The sequence below is a fragment of the Scyliorhinus torazame genome, chromosome 17 (assembly GCF_047496885.1).
Source record: "Scyliorhinus torazame isolate Kashiwa2021f chromosome 17, sScyTor2.1, whole genome shotgun sequence".
Classification (NCBI taxonomy): Eukaryota; Metazoa; Chordata; class Chondrichthyes; order Carcharhiniformes; family Scyliorhinidae; genus Scyliorhinus; species Scyliorhinus torazame.
In genome coordinates this window covers 166,247,811-166,266,069 of record NC_092723.1, presented here as the reverse complement: position 1 = coordinate 166,266,069, position 18,259 = coordinate 166,247,811, and positions in this window count along the sequence as shown.

The window sequence follows — 18,259 nt, the reverse complement described above, 5'->3', positions numbered from 1 at the left end:
GTGACTAATGAGCAGCCCACCAGGAGCCAACTGAACCACTTATGTGACCAATCGAGGGCCTCTTTCTGCCTTCATTAGCAATTTGTCAATGGTGGTGGTCTCCCAGTGGGCTCCAGAAGAATGTACTCCTTGTTGTCCACTCCATGGCCCATGGAAGAGCTCCCTGTTGCCAATGGCGCCGACATCCCAAACTTTACTGTCTCCACGGGCGCACAGACTTTGAAACGTTGCCCCAGCAATGGCTACCACTAGCGATGATGTTGCTGAGGCTGCTGAGCTGCTGTCCCTGTGATTATCTGGTGCTCTTGGGGATGGGATATTGGACCCGATAGGATGGCAGCCGCAATAGGAGGAACTTAATTGGCTTTGCAGACAAAATGTGGCCCCTTTCCCACCCACTGTGGAGTTGCCCTTGCTCTTATGTGTTAGTGCTCCTCTGTGACGATGTCCAGTAAGTGGTGCATCAAGTAAACACTTCCCAGATAGAGGAATGGAACTGTAAATCTTGGAAACATTTAAGCAAGGCCTGGATAGGTTCTGAGCAGTCATTGTGGATAGGTGGACTAAGATGGGCAGAACAGTCGTTCTCATGTTTATTTTGCTTTGTAAATAAATTCACATCTATGATAAACAGTGAGGAAGATGTAGAACAAAGTTCATTTACAGCTTGGTAAGGGAATATAACCTTTAAGTTATTGACCTGAACAGTCTCTCTAAAACTTGCTGCCATTGCAAAATTACGAAGTACATATGAGGCAATCTTTCAGTTTAATGGAAAACAAACATTAGCTGGCACCTCCCTTGAGATTAGATTAAGTATTAAGTTCATAGAGTTAGGAAAACAAAGGTAGTTTTAAGGGATTTATATTTGTATTTGCATTGAAAAAAGGTATAGTTCTAAGTGGGTTTGATTTAACAGCTGGAATTCTCTGACGATTGGGATTCTCCACGCCCATCTGCAGTGCACCTTCACCCGCAAGTTTAGAATAATAATAATCTTTATTGTCACAAGTAGGTTTACATTAACACTGCAATGAAGTTACTGTGAAAAGCCCCTAGTCACCAAATTCCGGCGTCTGTTCGGGTACAAAAAAATGAAAATCGCTTCTTGTCACAAGTAGACTTCAGTGAAGTTACTGTGAAAAGCCCCCAGTCGCCACATTTCAGCGCCTGTTCGGGGAGAACAGAGGGAGAATTCAGAATGTCCAATTCACCTAACAGCACGTCTTTTGGGACTTGTGGGAGGAAACGCACGCAGACACAAGGAGAACATGCAGACTCCACACAGACAGTGATCCAAGCCGGGAATCAAACCTGGGACCCTGGCGCTGTGAAGCAACAATGCTACCCACTGTGCTAAGTTTCCCAGCGGCTTGGGATAGCTTCGATGGGAAATCCCAATGACGAGTAGAGAATCCCGCCACCAGTGAACGCCACCGAGAAACACATGGTTGGCGGTTTGGGAAATCCTGCTCAATGTTTCTGTATCTGAAAGGGTAAAACCGATAGTTAGATTCATGCTGGACAAAGGTATTTTTATGTGTGAGGATGTATTTCAATTCCAACTGTGATTCCAATAGTGCCTTGGGGAGGTTATGGCCTGAAAAATAAATAGAATTAGCAGGGGTTGTTAGCAACTAGAGACCATTGTAAGGATGAAAACAAGCTTTTAAGTTTTAGTTTTAGCTGAATTTGATGGCAATTGGGGACAAGACATCAGGGAATGAACCTTCCTCAACTCTGCCAGGAGAAGCTAAACAGGGCAAAAGCTGCAAAGCGGCAGGCTTCCTAGAGTATCAGTTACTGTCCAGATAACCAGGGAATTGGATCAGAAATAATTTCTTAAGATGACTGAAGTTCTGAGAACAGAGACCAAAGTACTGTTCAGAAGAATTCAAGTAAGAGTAGGCAAAGTGTTCTGAGTTAAAGAGCCAATTCGGTAACTAGATTTAAAGTGGGACAGTAGATTTCAGAGGTAAATAATAATTTTTTAAATAATAATCTTTATTGTCACAAGTAGGCTTACATTAACACTGCAATGAAGTTACTGTGAAGAGCCCCTAGTCGCCGCATTCCGGTGCCTGTTCGGGTACACAGAGGGAGAATTCAGAATGTCCAAATTACCTAACAGCACAAATGAAACGTTTGATGCCATTTTAATAGAGTTTGGGAATCAAGAGTTAAAGCAATTATGAACAGTTTGTACAACAGTCAAGACAAATAAATCCTAAAGGGGAGTTGTAAATCCTGGACTGGAATAACCATTAAAAGTGGAGCAGAAGCTTTGTTTAAAAGTGTCATTTGGAAAACCTGGTCTGGATTTTGGAATGCAAACCACTAAGGCAAAACATTATTATGAGAAAGGATTTTAAAGTGCGTTTTTGGAAGAGGAGTTTGGAAACTCTCTATTGACATTCATCTGGGGGGGATTCTGAGGAGACATCCACAAACACTCACTTGGAGTTCAGAGAGTGGAGAGTGTGTTCTTTCCACAGTTATCTTGCATGCTTAAAAATAACTTTGTGTTTATGAAACCACTGTAGATTCTTTTTTAGAAAACACTTTATTAAGGCATTTATGATTTCATAGTAACAAAAGACACAAGTACAGCTATAAACATAGTTCAACGGGTAACCTCCATCTCCCACAGTTCTCTCCTAAGCTAGACCAACATAGTCTAACTCCCTCCCCCCAACCTCCCTAACCCCCTTGCTCCCTAACCCCCTCCCTAAATTGAATCTGCTGATGGTTCAAATTTTTCCGAAGAAGTTGGTAAACGGCTGCCACCTCCGAACGAACCCTAATGATGAACCTCTCAGGGTGAACTTGATTTTCTCAAGCCTGAGAAACCCAGCCATGTCACTAACCCATACCCTTGCGTTTGGGGGCTTCGAGTCCCTCCATGCTAGTAAGATCCTTCTCCGGGCTACCAAGGAGGCAAAGGCCAAAACATCAGCCTCTCTCGCCCCCTGGATTCCCAGGTCTTCCGACACTCCAAAAATCGCCACCTCTGGACTCGGTGCCACCCTCACCTTTAACACCCTGGACATGACATCTGCAAATCACTGCCAGAATCCCCTGGGCTTCGGACATGCCCAAAACATGTGGACATGATTTGCAGGCCCTCCCGCACATCGCCCACACCTGTCCTCTACCCCAAAAAACCTGCTCATCCGGGCCACCGTCATGTGTGCCCGGTGAACCACCTTGAATTGTATCAGGCTGAGCCTGGCATATATGAGGACGTATCGACTCTGCTCAGGGCATCCTACCACAGACCCGCCTCTCACTCCTTTCCCAACTCATCTTCCCATTTACATTTTGTCTCCCCTATCTGGATTTCCTCCCACTACATGAGTTCTTTGTAAATTTCCGATAACTTCCCCTCCCTCACCCCCGTTATAGAAACTACTTTGTCCTGTATCCCCTGTGATGGAAGGAGCGGAAAGATAAAAACCTGCCTTTGCACAAAATCCCTTACCTGGAGATATTATGGGCTCGGGTTTAGAGAACCCCAAAGTGTATCATGGAGTTCACCCGACCCACAACTTTTATTAGATTGTGGTATGGGGAGCACACGGCCCACTCTACAGGTGTGGTACAGCAGAAATCGCAAAGTATTTTTTAAAGCAAAACAATGTTTATTCTATGAACTTAAGTTCACCTTTTTAAAACATACAGTGAACATTTTATCAATCATTAATTCAAATACAACCCTCAAAGAATACACTAAGTAATCTTTAATAACTTCCCAAACAACATCCAGAAGACAAAAGAAACACCTTGTAACAGAAGCACATCAGGTTTAAATTCACTACTGAGAACATTTATAATTCCGAATTCACCAAATGATCAAGAGATAGTCTTTTCATGGCAGAGAAACAACAGGACACCTGCTTTGTCTGGCTTCAGCTCCAACACTGAAACAAAACCCCCAAAAAAACAGACACACCCAAGCTTTTCTCAAAGTGAAACGAAAAAGCAGAGCCAGAGCTCAGCTCCACCCACACTCTGACATCACTGCAGTAACATGAGCAGACAGACATTTCTTAAAGTGACATTCTCATGACAGAGATATCGGAACCTATTCCTTCCCAGCAATTCAAACTTCACTTCCAGATCCTTCCCATCACTAAACAGATCCCCCAGCCTCTCAATACCCGCTCTCTGCCACCTCCGAAACCCCCCATCTATCATCCCCGGCACAAACCGGTGATTACCACAAATTGGAGACCACACCGACGCTCCCTCCCATATGCTTCCGCCATTGCCCCAGGCTCTCAGGACCGCCACTACCACTGGGCTTGTGGAGTACCGGACTAGCTAGAACGGCAGAGGTGCCGTTACCAATGTCCCCAATCTTGTGCCCTTACAAGATGCCGCCTCCACACGCTCCCACACCGACCCCTCCCCAACTACCCACTTCTATATTTGCCGCCCAGTAGTATTTCATAAAATTCAGCAGAGCCAGCCCTCCCTCCCCTCGGCTCTGCTCCAGCAACACTTTCTTTACTCGCAGGATTTACCCACCCACAGAAACCCAGATATCACCCTGTTCACCCGCTTAAAAAAGGCCTTTGGACTAAAAAGAGGGAGACACTGGAAAAACAAATAAAAATCTTGGGAGACCCGTCATCTTTACGGTCTGTACCCTCCTGGCCAGTGAGAACGGGAGCATGTCCCAACTCCGTAGGTTCTCCTTCATTTGTTTCACTAATTGACCCAGATTTAATTTGTGTAGCTGCTCCCATCTTCTTGCTACCTGAATACCCAGGTAACGAAAACTACCTACCACCACCTTAAAAGGCAATTCCTCCAGTCTCCTCTCCTTCCTCCTCGCTTGGATGACACAAACCTCTCTTTTACTCATATTCAATTTGGACCCCGAGAACCGGCCAAATTCCCCTAAATTCTGCATAATCTCCCCCATTCCCCCTAACTGGTCGGAAATATATAGGAGCATGTCGTCTGCATATAATGAGCCCTGTGTTCCCATCCACCTAGAGTATCTCCCTAACCAACCTATCCATCTCTGCCCGTTCCACCTTCTCCCTATGAGCCCGTATCAAAATTAGCTCCCCTCTAACCACCGCCTTCAACGCTTCCCACACCGTTGCTGCCGAAACTTTCCCCGTATCATTTATCTCCAAATAATTCTGGATAGCCTCCCCCATCCCCCATCCGTCCGTACACCCCCTCATTTGCTAACAGTCCTACATCCAGTCTCCATTGCGGGCGCTGACCCCCCCTCCTTGCTCACTCGTAAGTCCACCCAGTGTGGGGCATGGTCTGACACAACGATCGCCGAATATTCGGTATCCACCACCTCCACCAGCAAAGCCCTGTTCAAAACAAATAAAATATGCATGAGTACACTTTGTGAACCTGGGAGAAAAAAGAAAACTCCTTCACTCGTGGCCGTCCAAACCTCCACAGATCTATACCTCCTCATCTGTTCCATAAACCTTTTTAACTACTTCGCCGCGGCTGGCACCCTCCCTGTCCTTGAACTCGACTGATCTAACCTCGGTTCAATGACCGTATTGAAGACCCCTCCCATGATCAACCTGTGTGAGTCCAGGTCCGGGATCTTCCCCAACACCCACCTCATAAATTCCGCATCATCCCAGTTTGGTGCGTATATATTTATTAAGACCACCGGCATCCCCTCCAATTTCCCACTTACCATAACATACCGCCGAATTCGCCACTATGCTCCCTACCTCAAATGAAACCCGCTTATTAATCAAGATCACAACCCCCCTAGCTTTAGAATCTAGCCCCGAATGAAATACCTGCCCTACCCAACCCTTCCTCAGCCTAGTCTGATCCACCACCCTCAGGTGTGTCTCTTGTAACATTGCCACGTCCGCCTTCAGCCTCTTCAGTGTGCAAACACATGAGCCCTCTTGACCGGCTCATTCAGCCCTCTCACATTCCTTCTGATCAGCCTGGTCGAAGGTCACCTTCTCCCCCCCCCCACCCCACCCATCAACCATTACACTTCTTAGGCCAGCCTCTGGCCCGCGTCTCGCGCCTCATCTGGCCCACCCTCGGGTGTCCACCGTCATCGACTTCCCATTTGCTTCCATGTGCCAGTCCCTCCCCTGTCAGCAGAACAGTTCCCCCCCTCAACAAACCAACAATCCCAACCTTCCATAACAAACAAATCACCTGCTCTCCCCCCACTGCGCTTCCGTGAGCTAGCCCACCCAGCTAGCCTGGTAGCCCCCGCCCATAGCGCCAAGCATTCTACCCGCACTGATCTCCCCCCGTACATATGGAGTCGTGAAGTGGTCTGCAAAGGAGCTCGAACGTACATATGCAAATTACAATCCCCAACAAACACAAAGAAGAAAATTCAACCCACCATCCCCTGAATAGAACAAAGTTAACCCACAGACAACACTGAGCAACGGCCCAAAATTTGGTACAAAACCAATACATACAAAATCCCAAAAGAAAAGGAATTAAGCAGCACAAGTTCAGAATTACCCATGCCCAAGTTCAATGTCCTCCATCACCAGCCCGTCCCCTGTCTTTCACAAAGTTCATCGCCTCCTCCGACGACGCAAAATGGAGTTCTTGACCTTCATAGGTGACCCACAAACGAGCTGGGTACAACATGCCAAACTTCACCCCCTTCCTAAAGAGGGCCGATTTTACTTTGTTGAAGCTCGCCCTTCACTTAGCCAGTTCCTCACCCAAGTCCTGGTAAATGTGCAGCTCATCGCCTTCCCATTTGCAACTCCTCATCTGGCTGGCCCACCTCAAGATCTGCTCCTTGTCCAGGAATCGGTGCAATCGCACCACCATCGCCCTTGGTGGCTAATTCATCTGCGGCTTCCTCACAAGCGCTCTATGCGCCTTGTCCACCTCCAAGCACCTTCTTCCAGCAGCTTCTCGAGCATACGCGCCACGTATGCCCCTGAGTCCGATCCCTCAATACCCTCCGGAAGATCAACGTTCCTCAGGTTCTGCCTGCGCGACCTGTTAACCAAATCCTCCTCCACCTTCTCTTGCAGCCTTTTCTGGTGGTCCCTCATCAGCCCCATCTCTGCCTCCATCGCGGTTAGCTGGTCTTCATGCTCAGCCACCGCCTCTTCCACCGTCTTGATCGCCTGTCCCTGGGCTTCGAGTCTATGCTCCACACAGTCAATCCCCATCTTAATCGGGTCCAGGTACACTTGCCTTTGCTTGGCAAAACTCTCCTGGAGGAAGTTTACCAGCTGCTCCGTTGACCACTGGGCCGGCAATCCCAGTCCCTGACCTTCCGCCATGTTTTCTTGTGCCGCTGACCCCACTCACTTCTTTGTCGAACAATCTCTCCTTTGCAGACCACTTCACGACTCCATAAACTGGTGGGGAATTCTTCTTCCCTTCTTCACCAGCCTCCAATTTTACCACTCAAATCCCCCATACATCGGGGAAAAAGGTCCCAAAAGTCCACCATGAGCGGGAGCTTCCAAACAAGTGACCTCTCACTCCATGGCTGCCACCGGATGTCCACGGGACCATTGTATATTAAGATGTATTTTGTAATCCATGTTAATCTAAAACCTATGTGTAATTGTTAAGCTAAGGGGGAAGTAATGGCGCATTGTATCAGAATCCAACTTTTCATGTTTAATAAATGTTTTTTTTTTCTTGTTGTTAAAACTAATTAGCAGACTTGAGACTCTGTTCCTCCTTGTTGTTTAAAAAAAGAAGTTACACTTGAGAATCGTCGGTCTCCCGGAGGGCTCCGAAGGAGCGGACACTGGGACATACATAGCGGGCATGCTCGAGAAGTTGCTGGGGGATGGGATGTTCTCCCGACCCTTGGAGGAGGACTGGGCTCACAGAGTGCTCGCAAGGAAGCCGCGAGTTGGGGGGGGGGGGCGCACGACCCCCCCCCCCCCCCACCCCCCCGAGAGCAGTGGTGGTGAGAGTCCACAGGTACTTGGTCAAGGAGCGTATTTTACGGTGTGCCAGGCAGAAACGGAGTTGTAAATGGGAGAACAGTATCCTGCGGATCTATCAGAATCTGAGTGCGGAGGTGGCCAGGAGAAGAGTGGGGTTCAATCAGATAAAGGCGACCCTTTTTAAGAAAAAGGTGAAGTTTGGACTGCTGTATCCGGCCCGTCTCTGGGTCACATAGGAGGAGCAACATTTTTATTTTGAGTCGCCCGAGGAAACGAGAAGGAAAGGACTGGAGGCGGACTGAGGACTTTGAACTTTGCTGCAGCGCTCACGTTAAAAACGTTTCTTGTTTTTTTCTTTTCGGGACGTTATTTGTAATCCTTCTGTATTGATTTGGGGCCTGTTGCAGAGCTGAGTGAGTTAAAGTTTACATTTGCACTGATGGGGGATGGAAGTGTGTTTGTTAGATGCTGGAGCTTCTGTTTGATCTTTTCTTTGTTTATCGTGTTTTTCTTTATTTTTTAGGGCAATTGTGCTGGGACTGCTTTTCTTTTGAATATGTGTGTCCGAGCGAGGGGGGGGGAACAATAGGTGGGAGAATGTCTGGCGCCATGGGCGGGGGTCACCAAGCTAGATGGGCGGGCTAGCTCATGGAAGCGCAGTGGGGGGTGAGCAGATGTTATGCTTGTTGAAGGTGTTGGTTTACATAGTGTTGTTACTAAGGGGAGGAGGGGGGAAATGCTCTGCTGATGGGGGAGGGACTTTTGCTGTGGGACAGAAAGGAGGTTGGGGGCGGAGGCTGCCTGGGGGCAGGCCGGCGGATGCGTGGGGTGCGGGCTGGACACTGGCCCAAGAAAGGTGATGGCTGATCGGCGAAGGGGGGGAGCGCGATGAGCCCCCCAACTAGGCTGAACACATGGAATGTGAGAGGGCTAAATGGGCCGGTTAAGAGGGCACGCGTATTTGTGCATTTGAGAGGACTGAAGGCGGACGTGGTAATGCTACAGAAGACGCACCTTAGAGTAACTGAGCAAACCAGGTTAAGGAAGGGAGGGTCAGACAGGTTTTTCACTCGGGGCTGGACTCGAAGACTAGAAGAGTCGCGTTCCTGATTAATAAGCGAGTGGAATTTGAGGTGGGAAGAATAGTTGCGGACGTGGGAGGCTGGTACATTATGGTCAGTGGGAAACTGGAGGGGTTGCAGGTGGTACTAGTAAATGTGTATGCGCCAAATTGGGATGATGTGGGGTTTATAAAAAGGATGCCGGGGATAATCCCGGACCTGGATTCGCATAAGTTGGTCATGGGAGGGGACTTTAACAGTTATTGACACTGGGTTAGACCGATCGAGCTCAAGGACAGGCAGGGTGGCAGCAATGGCAAAGGAGCTAAAGGGGTTTATGGAGCAGATGGGGGGGGGGGGGGGGGGACCATGGAGATTTGGGCAGCCGAGCGTGAAAGAGTTCTCCTTCTACTCACACGTGCATAAAGTGTATTCCCGGGTTGATTTTTAAATTTTTAATAGGGCTCTACTGACGGGGGTAGTGTACACGGGGTATTCGGTGATCACAATCTCGGACCATGCTCCGCACTGGGTTGACCTACAGGTTAGCAGGGAGAGTAGCCCGCACTGGAGGCTGGACGTGGGACTTTTAGCTGACAAAGAGGTGTGCGGGCGGCTGAGGAAATGTATTCAGAACTACCTGGAAGTCAACGACACGGGTGAAGTTTCGGCGGCAGTGGTTTGGGAGGCATTGAAGGCGGTGGATAGAGGGGAGCCGATCTTGATACGGGCCCATTGGGAGAAGGCAGACAGAGCAGAGATGGACCGACTGATAAAGGAGATATTGTAGGTCGACAGGAGGTATACGGAGACCACAGAGGCAGGGCTTTTAAGTGAACGACAGAGGCCACAGGCGGAGTTTGGCTTGTTAACTATAGGGAGGGCGGTAGAGCAGCTGAGGAAGGCGAGGGAGGCAATCCATGAGCATGGGGAGAAGGCCAGCAGAATGCTCGCGCAGCAGCTTAGAAAGAGGGAGGCAGCCAGGGAGATTGGGAAAGTAAAGGACGGGGACGGGAACCTGGTTGGAGACTCAGCAGGGGTGAATAAGGCGTTCGAGGAGTTTTACAGTAGGCTATATGGGTTGGAACCCCCAGTTGGGCCGGAGGGGATGAGGCACTTTTTAGAAGGGCTGAATTTCCCGAAGATGGACGGGGGGGGGGGGGGGGGGGGGTTGGTAGAACGGCTGGGGGCCCCGATCAGGTTGGAAGAGATAGCAGAGGGTCTGAAGGCCATGCAGTCGGGTAAAGCCCCGGGACCGGATGGGTACCCAATGGAGTTTTATAAAACGTTCTCTGGGATATTGGGGCCACTGTTGATGAGGACATTCAATGAGGCAAGGGAACGTGGGCTGCTTTCCCGACGATGTCACAGGCCACAATCTCATTGATCCTGAAGCGGGACAAGGACCCGGAGCTGTGTGGGTCCTATAGGCCGATATCCCTATTGAATGTGAATGCCAAACTGCTGGCCAAAATCTTGTCCTCTAAGATTGAAGACTGTGTTCCGGAAAGATTGGGGAGGACCAGGCGGGGTTTGTTAAGGGAAGGCAGTTGGTGGCCAATGTAAGAAGGTTGTTAAATGTGATCATGAAGCCCCCAGAAGGTAGGGATGTGGAGATAGTGGTCGCAATGGATGCAGAGAAGGCTTTTGATCGGGTGGAATGGAAATATCTGTGGGAGGTACTGGGACGGTTCGGATTTTGGCGGGGATTTATTGACTGGGTCAGGTTGTTGTATTAGGTGCCTGTCACGAGCGTACGGACGAATAGGACAATATCGGACTATTTCAGGCTGCATCGGGGGACGAGACAGGGATGCCCCCGCTCCCCACTGTTGTTCGCGTTAGCCATAGAGCCACTGGCAATTGCGCTGAGAGCCTCAAGGGGCTGGATGGAGCTGATCCGGGGGGGGGAGTGGAACACAGAGTCTCGCTTTATGCAGACGACCTGCTCCTGTATGTATCGGACCCACTGGAGGGGATGGAAGAAATTATGAGGATTCTGGGGGAATTTGGCCAGTTTTCGGGGTATAAACTAAATATGGGGAAAAGTGAGATATGTCTCGGTCCAGTCAAGAGGGCAGGAGAGGCGATTGGGGGAACTGCCATTTAGGGTGATCGGGGGAAGCTTTTGGTACCTAGGCATCCAGGTGGCACGGGAATGGGAACGGCTACACAAGTGAAATTTGGCCCGATTGGTAGACCAAATGAAGGACGATTTTCGGAGATGGGATGCCCTCCCGTTGTCACTAGCTGGGAGGGTGCAGACAGTGAAAATGATCGTCCTCCCGAGATTCCTGTTTGTGTTTCAGTGTCTCCCCATCTTTATTCCACGGTCCATTTTTAAACGGTCCATTTTTTACTGGCTTTGTATGGGTGGGTAAGACCCCGCGAGTAAAAAGGGGCTGCTTGAGCGGAGCCGGGGGGAGGGCGGGCTGGTGCTGCCGAACTTTAGTAATTATTATTGGTGGTGAATGTAGCCATGATCAGGAAGTGGGTGGGGGGGGGGGGGTCGGTATGGGAGTGTGTTGAGGCGGCTTCATGCAAGGGCACTGTCATGATATCCATATTAACATATCATGATGCAATCACACACACACACTGATGGACAGATCGACGGACCAATCAACACACACACATCACAGCTAATCACCAGTAAGAGCACACGCACTATAAAACAGGGAACACCACAGTTCCCGCTCATTCTACCAGGCGATAGCTCAGAGCACAGAGCTCACAGCGCGCCACTCAGACATACACCATGTGCTGAGTGCCTCACTAAGATAGTGCTAGGGCTGGGTCCACAGGTTAGCTAGTGAAGTACGAACCACAGCCAGAAGTTAATAGTTATTATTGTACAGAATAATAGAAGATAGGTGCGCAGATGTGCAGGAGGGTCAGCAAATCATGTCCATATGTTATGGGCATGCCCAAAGCTTAGAGGATTCTGGCAGGGGTTTGCGGAGGTCATGCCCAAGGTGTTAAAATCAAGGGTGGCACCGAGTCCAGAGGTGGCAATCTTTGGAGTGTCGGAAGACCTGGGAATCCAGGAGGAGAAAGAGGCAGACGTTCTAGCCTTTGCTTCTCTGGTAACCCGGAGACGGATTCTATTAGCTTGGAGGGACCCAAAGCCCCTGATGAGGGAGACCTGCCTAACTGACATGGCTAGCTTTCTCTGTCTGGAGAAAATCAAGATCGCCTTTGACATAATATCCACTCGTGTATATAATGAGATGCAGACAGGCAGTGATTGACACACAGGATAACCAATGAACACACACGACACAGAACAACCAATCACCAGACAGGACACCGCCACTATAAAGCCCACAGTGCATTGAGACTCTCTCTCTCTCACAGGACACAGCGACTGAGATAGTTAGAGTGCACAAGCCAGTGAGCACCATCTCCATGTGGTAGAGAGATAGTTTGGTCAAACCACTGGAGGTTATCAATTAGATTAATAGAGTGTCAACGCACAGCAGATTATGTACAGCAATCAGCAAGTTCAATAAAACAGTGTTGGACCATCTCCTGTGTCGGAAGCCTGTTTCTAGTTTCACTGCATCCACTTGCAGTCAATGTTGAACCAACTCACTTAACACATCAGCCTTGAGAGGGTCAATGTTAGGGTTCGCCCGGAGGTGGCAGCTATTCGTCGACTTCTTTGCGGAAAATTAAGACGGGGGGGGGGGGGGGAAATGGGGGTTAGATTAGTTTAGAGTAGGGGGTTAGTAAAGGTGGGACCTGTAAGGGAGGAAGACGGCTTTTGCACTATGTTTATAAATTCATGTACATTGTTTATTTTGTTGTTGTTGTAAAACCATAAATATCTCAATAAAATGTTTATATAAAAAAAAAGAAGTTACAGTCTTGAGCCAGGGTTCTATTCTGGGATCTTCCCATCCAGTTGTAACATCAACTGGGATCGTAACAACAGGTAATGTGGAATGCAAGTTCTGTTTCAAAAATTCCATCTGTGCAAGTATTGTGACAATTTGACAGAAATATTTACTTATGATTGACCAAAGATAATCCAGACTGTTCAGAAATTTAAAAATGAGCATCCTTCAATCATCCTTTTAGGCACTGCATTCAAGATCACCAGAGCTTGCTACATAAAACAAAAACTTTTACTTATCTCTTATCTGGTTCTTTAGTCATTTCCATATATAATGATCCCGATAGCTGTGGTTATACTTGACAGACTTTTGTCGTTATCACACATGTGTCAGGGGTCAAGGTTAATGAAACCTATCATTCCCAACGTTTGTGGATTGAATAATGGCACAGAGTGGAATTGCCTTAAAATGAATGTCTAAAGTGCTACAATGAAGGGAATCATGAGATAGGGAAAGAGGGGGTAGCTGAGGTAGAGGATCAATCCCATTGAAAGGTAAACCAACCATAAGACATAAGAGCAGAAGTAAGCCACTTGGCCCATTAAGTCTGCTCCGCCATTCAATAAGATCATGGCTGGTCTGATATCATCTTCAAGGGGCAAGATCAAGGAACCAAACAAACTATTCCTGCTCTTCTTTCTGAGTTTCCTGTGCTCTTAATTACTGCCAGGTAAGTGGAAATTGACTTGCACCACCTTCTAACATGAGTTGCGTGTCCGTGGGATGGCATCTCTTGCAGTTCGTAACAGTTTGAATATTGTGTGCAGGGGTTTGTTAATATTGTAACACCTCTGGTAGGCGGTGGTGTAGTGGTATTGTCACTGGACTAGTAATCCAGAGACCCAGGTTCAAATCTTGCCTTGGCATCTGGTGGAATTGGAATTCAATAATGTCTAATTGCGACCATGAATTGTCAATTGTCGTAAAAACACATCTGGTTCACTAAACCCCTTTAGGGGCAGCACGGTAGCATTGTGGATAGCACAATTGCGTCACAGCTCCAGGGTCCCAGGTTCGATTCCGGCTTGGGTCACTGCCTGTGCGGAGTCTGCATGTTCTCCCCGTGTCTGCGTGGGTTTCCTCCGGGTGCTCCGGTTTCCTCCCACAGTCCAAAGAGGTGCAGGTTAGGTGGATTGGCCATGATAAATTGCCTTTCGTGTCCAAAATTGCCCTTAGTGTTGGGTGGGGTTACTGGGTTATGGGGATAGGGTGGAGGTGTTGACCTTGGGTAGGGTGCTCTTTCCAAGAGCCGGTGCAGAGTCGATGGGCCAAATGGCCTCCTTCTGCACTGTAAATTCTATGAAGAGCTGAACACCAGAGGAATGGTGAGAGTGACTCTCAAGGCTTCCTTATTTTCAAAAATTCTGTCTGTGTCTGTCTGTGTGTCTGTCTGTGTCAAGTATTGTGACGATTTGACAAAAATATTTACTTATGATTGATCAAAGATAACCTAGACTGTTCAGAAAGTTAAAAATGAGCATCCTTCAATCATCCTTTCAGGCATTGCATTCAAGATCACCAGAGCTTGCTACGTAAAACAAAAACTTTTACTTATCTCTTAAGAGTGACTGCCCTTGACATCAAGGCAGCATTTTATTGGGTGTGGCATAAGCAACTCTCGCAAAACTGGAATCAATGGAAATCAGGAGGGAAAACCATCTGCTGATTGGCATCATACCTGGCACAAAAGAAGATGAATGTGGTGGTTGGAAGTCGGTCACTCTAGTTTCAGGACATCACTGCAAGAGTTCCTCAGGGAGGCCCAGCCATCTTCAGTGCTTCATCAATGACCTTCCTTCCTTCCACCATAAGTCAGAAGCGGAGAATCCCATACTTAAAACGTTGTCTATTGTTATGTATTTTCATTATGTATCCTCATGTATTTATCGTATGTTCTAGGTTTTTCATGCATGGAGTGATCTGCCTAGACTATATGCACAACAATACTTTTTACTGGAGACTTCCGGTTGCGGCTATGCCTGGGTAGGTCACACATTCGGCAGCTCCCACCGTGAACGGACTTTTGGGCCCTTCGAAGGAGCCCCAGTGGCACTTGGACGATGATTCCCGGTGTGGGAAGGCAGCAGTGAGGTTCCCCCAGCACTGTATGGAGTGGACCAGGAGCGGAGCGGTCAAAAAAGTGGCATTAGAGAAGAGAGGAGAACAGGCGCGAAGAAGCAAGATGGCGGCGGGCGGAGACCAGGCAGCGTGGGCTCAGTGGTCGCGGGAGCAGCAGAAGTTTTTGAGAAGCTGCTTTGCGGAATTGAAGACGGAGATGTTGGCCCCTATGAAGGCGTCGATTGAAAGGCTGGTGGAGACCTGGAGGATGCAGGGGACAGCGATTAAGGAGGTGCAGCAGAAGGCTTCTGATAACAAAGACGAGATCCTGGGCCTGCGGTGAAAGTGGAGGCGCACGAGGCGCTGCATAAGAAATGGCAGGAGAAATCCAAGGATCTGGAGAACAGGTCGAGGAGGAAGAATCTGCGGATTCTGGGTCTCCCTGAAGGTGTGGAGGGGTTGGATGCTGGGGCGTATGTGGCTACGATGCTTGGGACGCTGATGGGCGGGGGAGCCTTGCCGAGACCCCTGGAGCTGGATGGGGCGCACAGAGTCCTGGCGAGGAGGCCGAGGGCAAATGAGACTCCGAGGGCTGTGGTGGTGAGGTTTCACCGTTTCACCGACAGGGAGTATGTCTTGAGATGGGCGAAGAAGGAGCGGAGCAGCAGGTGGGAGAATGTTGAAATCCGCATTTACCAGGCCTGGAGTGCAGAGCTGGTCAAGACGAGGGCAGGATTCAACCGGGCCAAGGCGGTTCTCCACGGAAAGTGGGTGAAGTTCGGGCTGTTGCAGCCAGCACGGCTCTGGGTCACATATCAAGACCGACACCACTACTTTGATACGCCGGGCGAAGCGTGGACCTTTATCAAAATTGAGAAACTGGACTCAAATTAGTGGTTTGTAGCATGCTATGGGGGATGGGAGGGGACGATATTTGTGTTTTCTCTGTATGTGTGCTGGTTTGGAAGGGGTTGTTCCCCGCGTTCGATGGGGGGGGGGGGGGGGGGGAGTGTGGGTCAGAGGCCCTGGGCCTTTGGGGAATGGGGCGAGATTGCAGGAGAGAGGAACTGCGCCATAGGGGTCGGGGTCGGCCCAGGCAGGGAGCGTGGGCTTTTTCCCGCGGAAAGGATGGGGGCAGGGCCTGATGCGGGGGGGCGGTACTGGATTGGAGTACACATTGGTTTGTAGGGAGAGTGGAGGGGATGACTTGGGCCACCCCACTATGGTGGGGGGAGGGTGGGGGCTTTGAGGGGGAATCCAACAGGAGGATAGGTGGCAGAGGCGGGAGTGGCCGGGGTCAGCAGGAGTCAGCTGACTTACGGGAGTGCAATGGGGGGGAGCAGGGGGCTTAAGCAATTGCTTGGCGGGGGGGGGGGGGGGAGAACTGGGTTGCTGCTGTACTGACTGAGAGGGAACTGGAGGTAAGAGGGAGAATCGGGGCGGGGAGCCTCCGCCTGGGGGGCTGGAGAGTGCGGGAGGCATGGGCATGTGGCTGGCCTAAAAGAGATAGCTAGTCGGCAAAGGGGGGGGGGGGGGACTAAAGGCAGACGTAGCCATGTTACAGGAGATGCACCTGAAAGTTGCGGATCAGACCAGGCTGAGGAAGGGATGGGTGGGGCAGGTCTTTCATTCTGGGCTGGACGCGAAGAACAGGGGGGTCGCAATCTTGGTGAGCAAATGGGTGACTTTTGAGGCGGCGGGTATTGTGGCAGATAAGGGGGGCCGATATGTGATGGTGAGTGGTAGGCTGCAGGGGGCCCCGAGTGGTGTTGGTGAATGTATAGGCCCCAAATTTGGATGATGCAGGGTTCATGAAGTGGATGTTAAGCCGGATCCCGGATCTGGAGGCAGGGAATCTGATAATGCAGGGGGGGGGGGACTTTAACACGGTACTGGACCCGGCACTGGATCGGTCTAGGTCGAGGTCGGGTAAGAGGCCGGCTGCGGCCAAGGTCCTGAAGGGTGGATCAGACGGGGGGGAATGGATCCGTGGAGGTTTGCTAGGCCAAGGGCGAGGGAGTTCTCCTTCTTCTCCCACGTGCACAAGGCCTACTCACGGATAGACTTTTTCGTGGTGAGCAGGGCGCTGATCCCAAAGTGGAGAGGACTGAGTATTCGGCCATTGCGATTTCGGATCACGCCCCGCACTGGGTGGAGCTGGAGTTGGGGCAAGAGAGGGGCCAGCGCCCGCTGTGGTGCATGGACGTGGGATTGTTGGCGGATGAGGAGGTCTGTGGGTAGGTCCGGGGGTGCATTCAAAGGTATGTGCAAGCCAATGACAATGGGGAGGTGCCGGTGAGTGTGGTCTGGGAGGCGCTGAAGACGGTGGTCAGAGGGGAGCTAATTTCAATCAGGGCTCACAGAGAAAAGAGGGAGAGGACGGAGAGGGAGAGATTGGTGGGGTAGATACGGACGGTGGATAGGAAATATGTGGAATCCCCCGATGAGGGGCTGCTGAAGGAGCGCCGGAGCTCCAAACGGAGTTTGACTTGCTGACTACGGGGAAAGCTGAGGCCCAGTGGAGGAAGGTACAGGGTGCAGCGTATGAGTGTGGGGAGAAGGCAAGTCGGATGCTGGCGCATCAGCTGCGAAGGAAGGAGGCGGCTAGGGAAATTGGGGGAATCAGGGACAGGGGGGGGAACACGATGCGGAGTCCAGCCAAAATAAATGAGGTCTTTAGAGACTTCTATGGGAACTTGTACAAGTCAGAACCCCCAGGGGAGGAAGTGGGGGGGGGGGGGGAGGATGCGGCAGTTCCTGGACCAATTGAGGTTTCCGAGGGTGGAGGAGGGGCAGGTAGAAGGTTTGGGGATCCCGGTCGGGATGGAGGAGCTGGTTAAGGAGTTGGGGGGCATGCAGGCGGGCAAGGCCCCGGGACCGAATGGGTTCCCGGTGGGGTTCCACAGGAAGTTCTCGGAACTGTTGGGCCCGTTGCTGTTGAGAACCTTTAACGAGGCGCAAGAGAAAGGAATTCTTCCCGATGATGTTGCAGGCTCTGATCTCGCTTATCGTCAAGCGGGACAAGGACCCGCTGCAGTGTGGCTTGTATAGGCTGATTTCGCTCTTCAATGTGGATGCCAAGTTGTTGGCAAAGATCCTGGCCACTAGGATTGAGGATTGTGTTCCCGGAGTGATACATGAGGATCAGACGGGGTTTGTGAAGGGCAGGCAGCTGAACGTAAATGTGTGGAGGCTCCTAAATGTGATTATGGTGCCCTCGGAGTGAGGGGGGGGGGGGGGGGGCGGAAGTGGTGGCGGCAATGGACAGGGAGAAGGCCTTTGACCGGGAGTGGGAGTACCTGTGGGAGGTGCTGGGCAGGTTTGGGTTCGGGGAGGG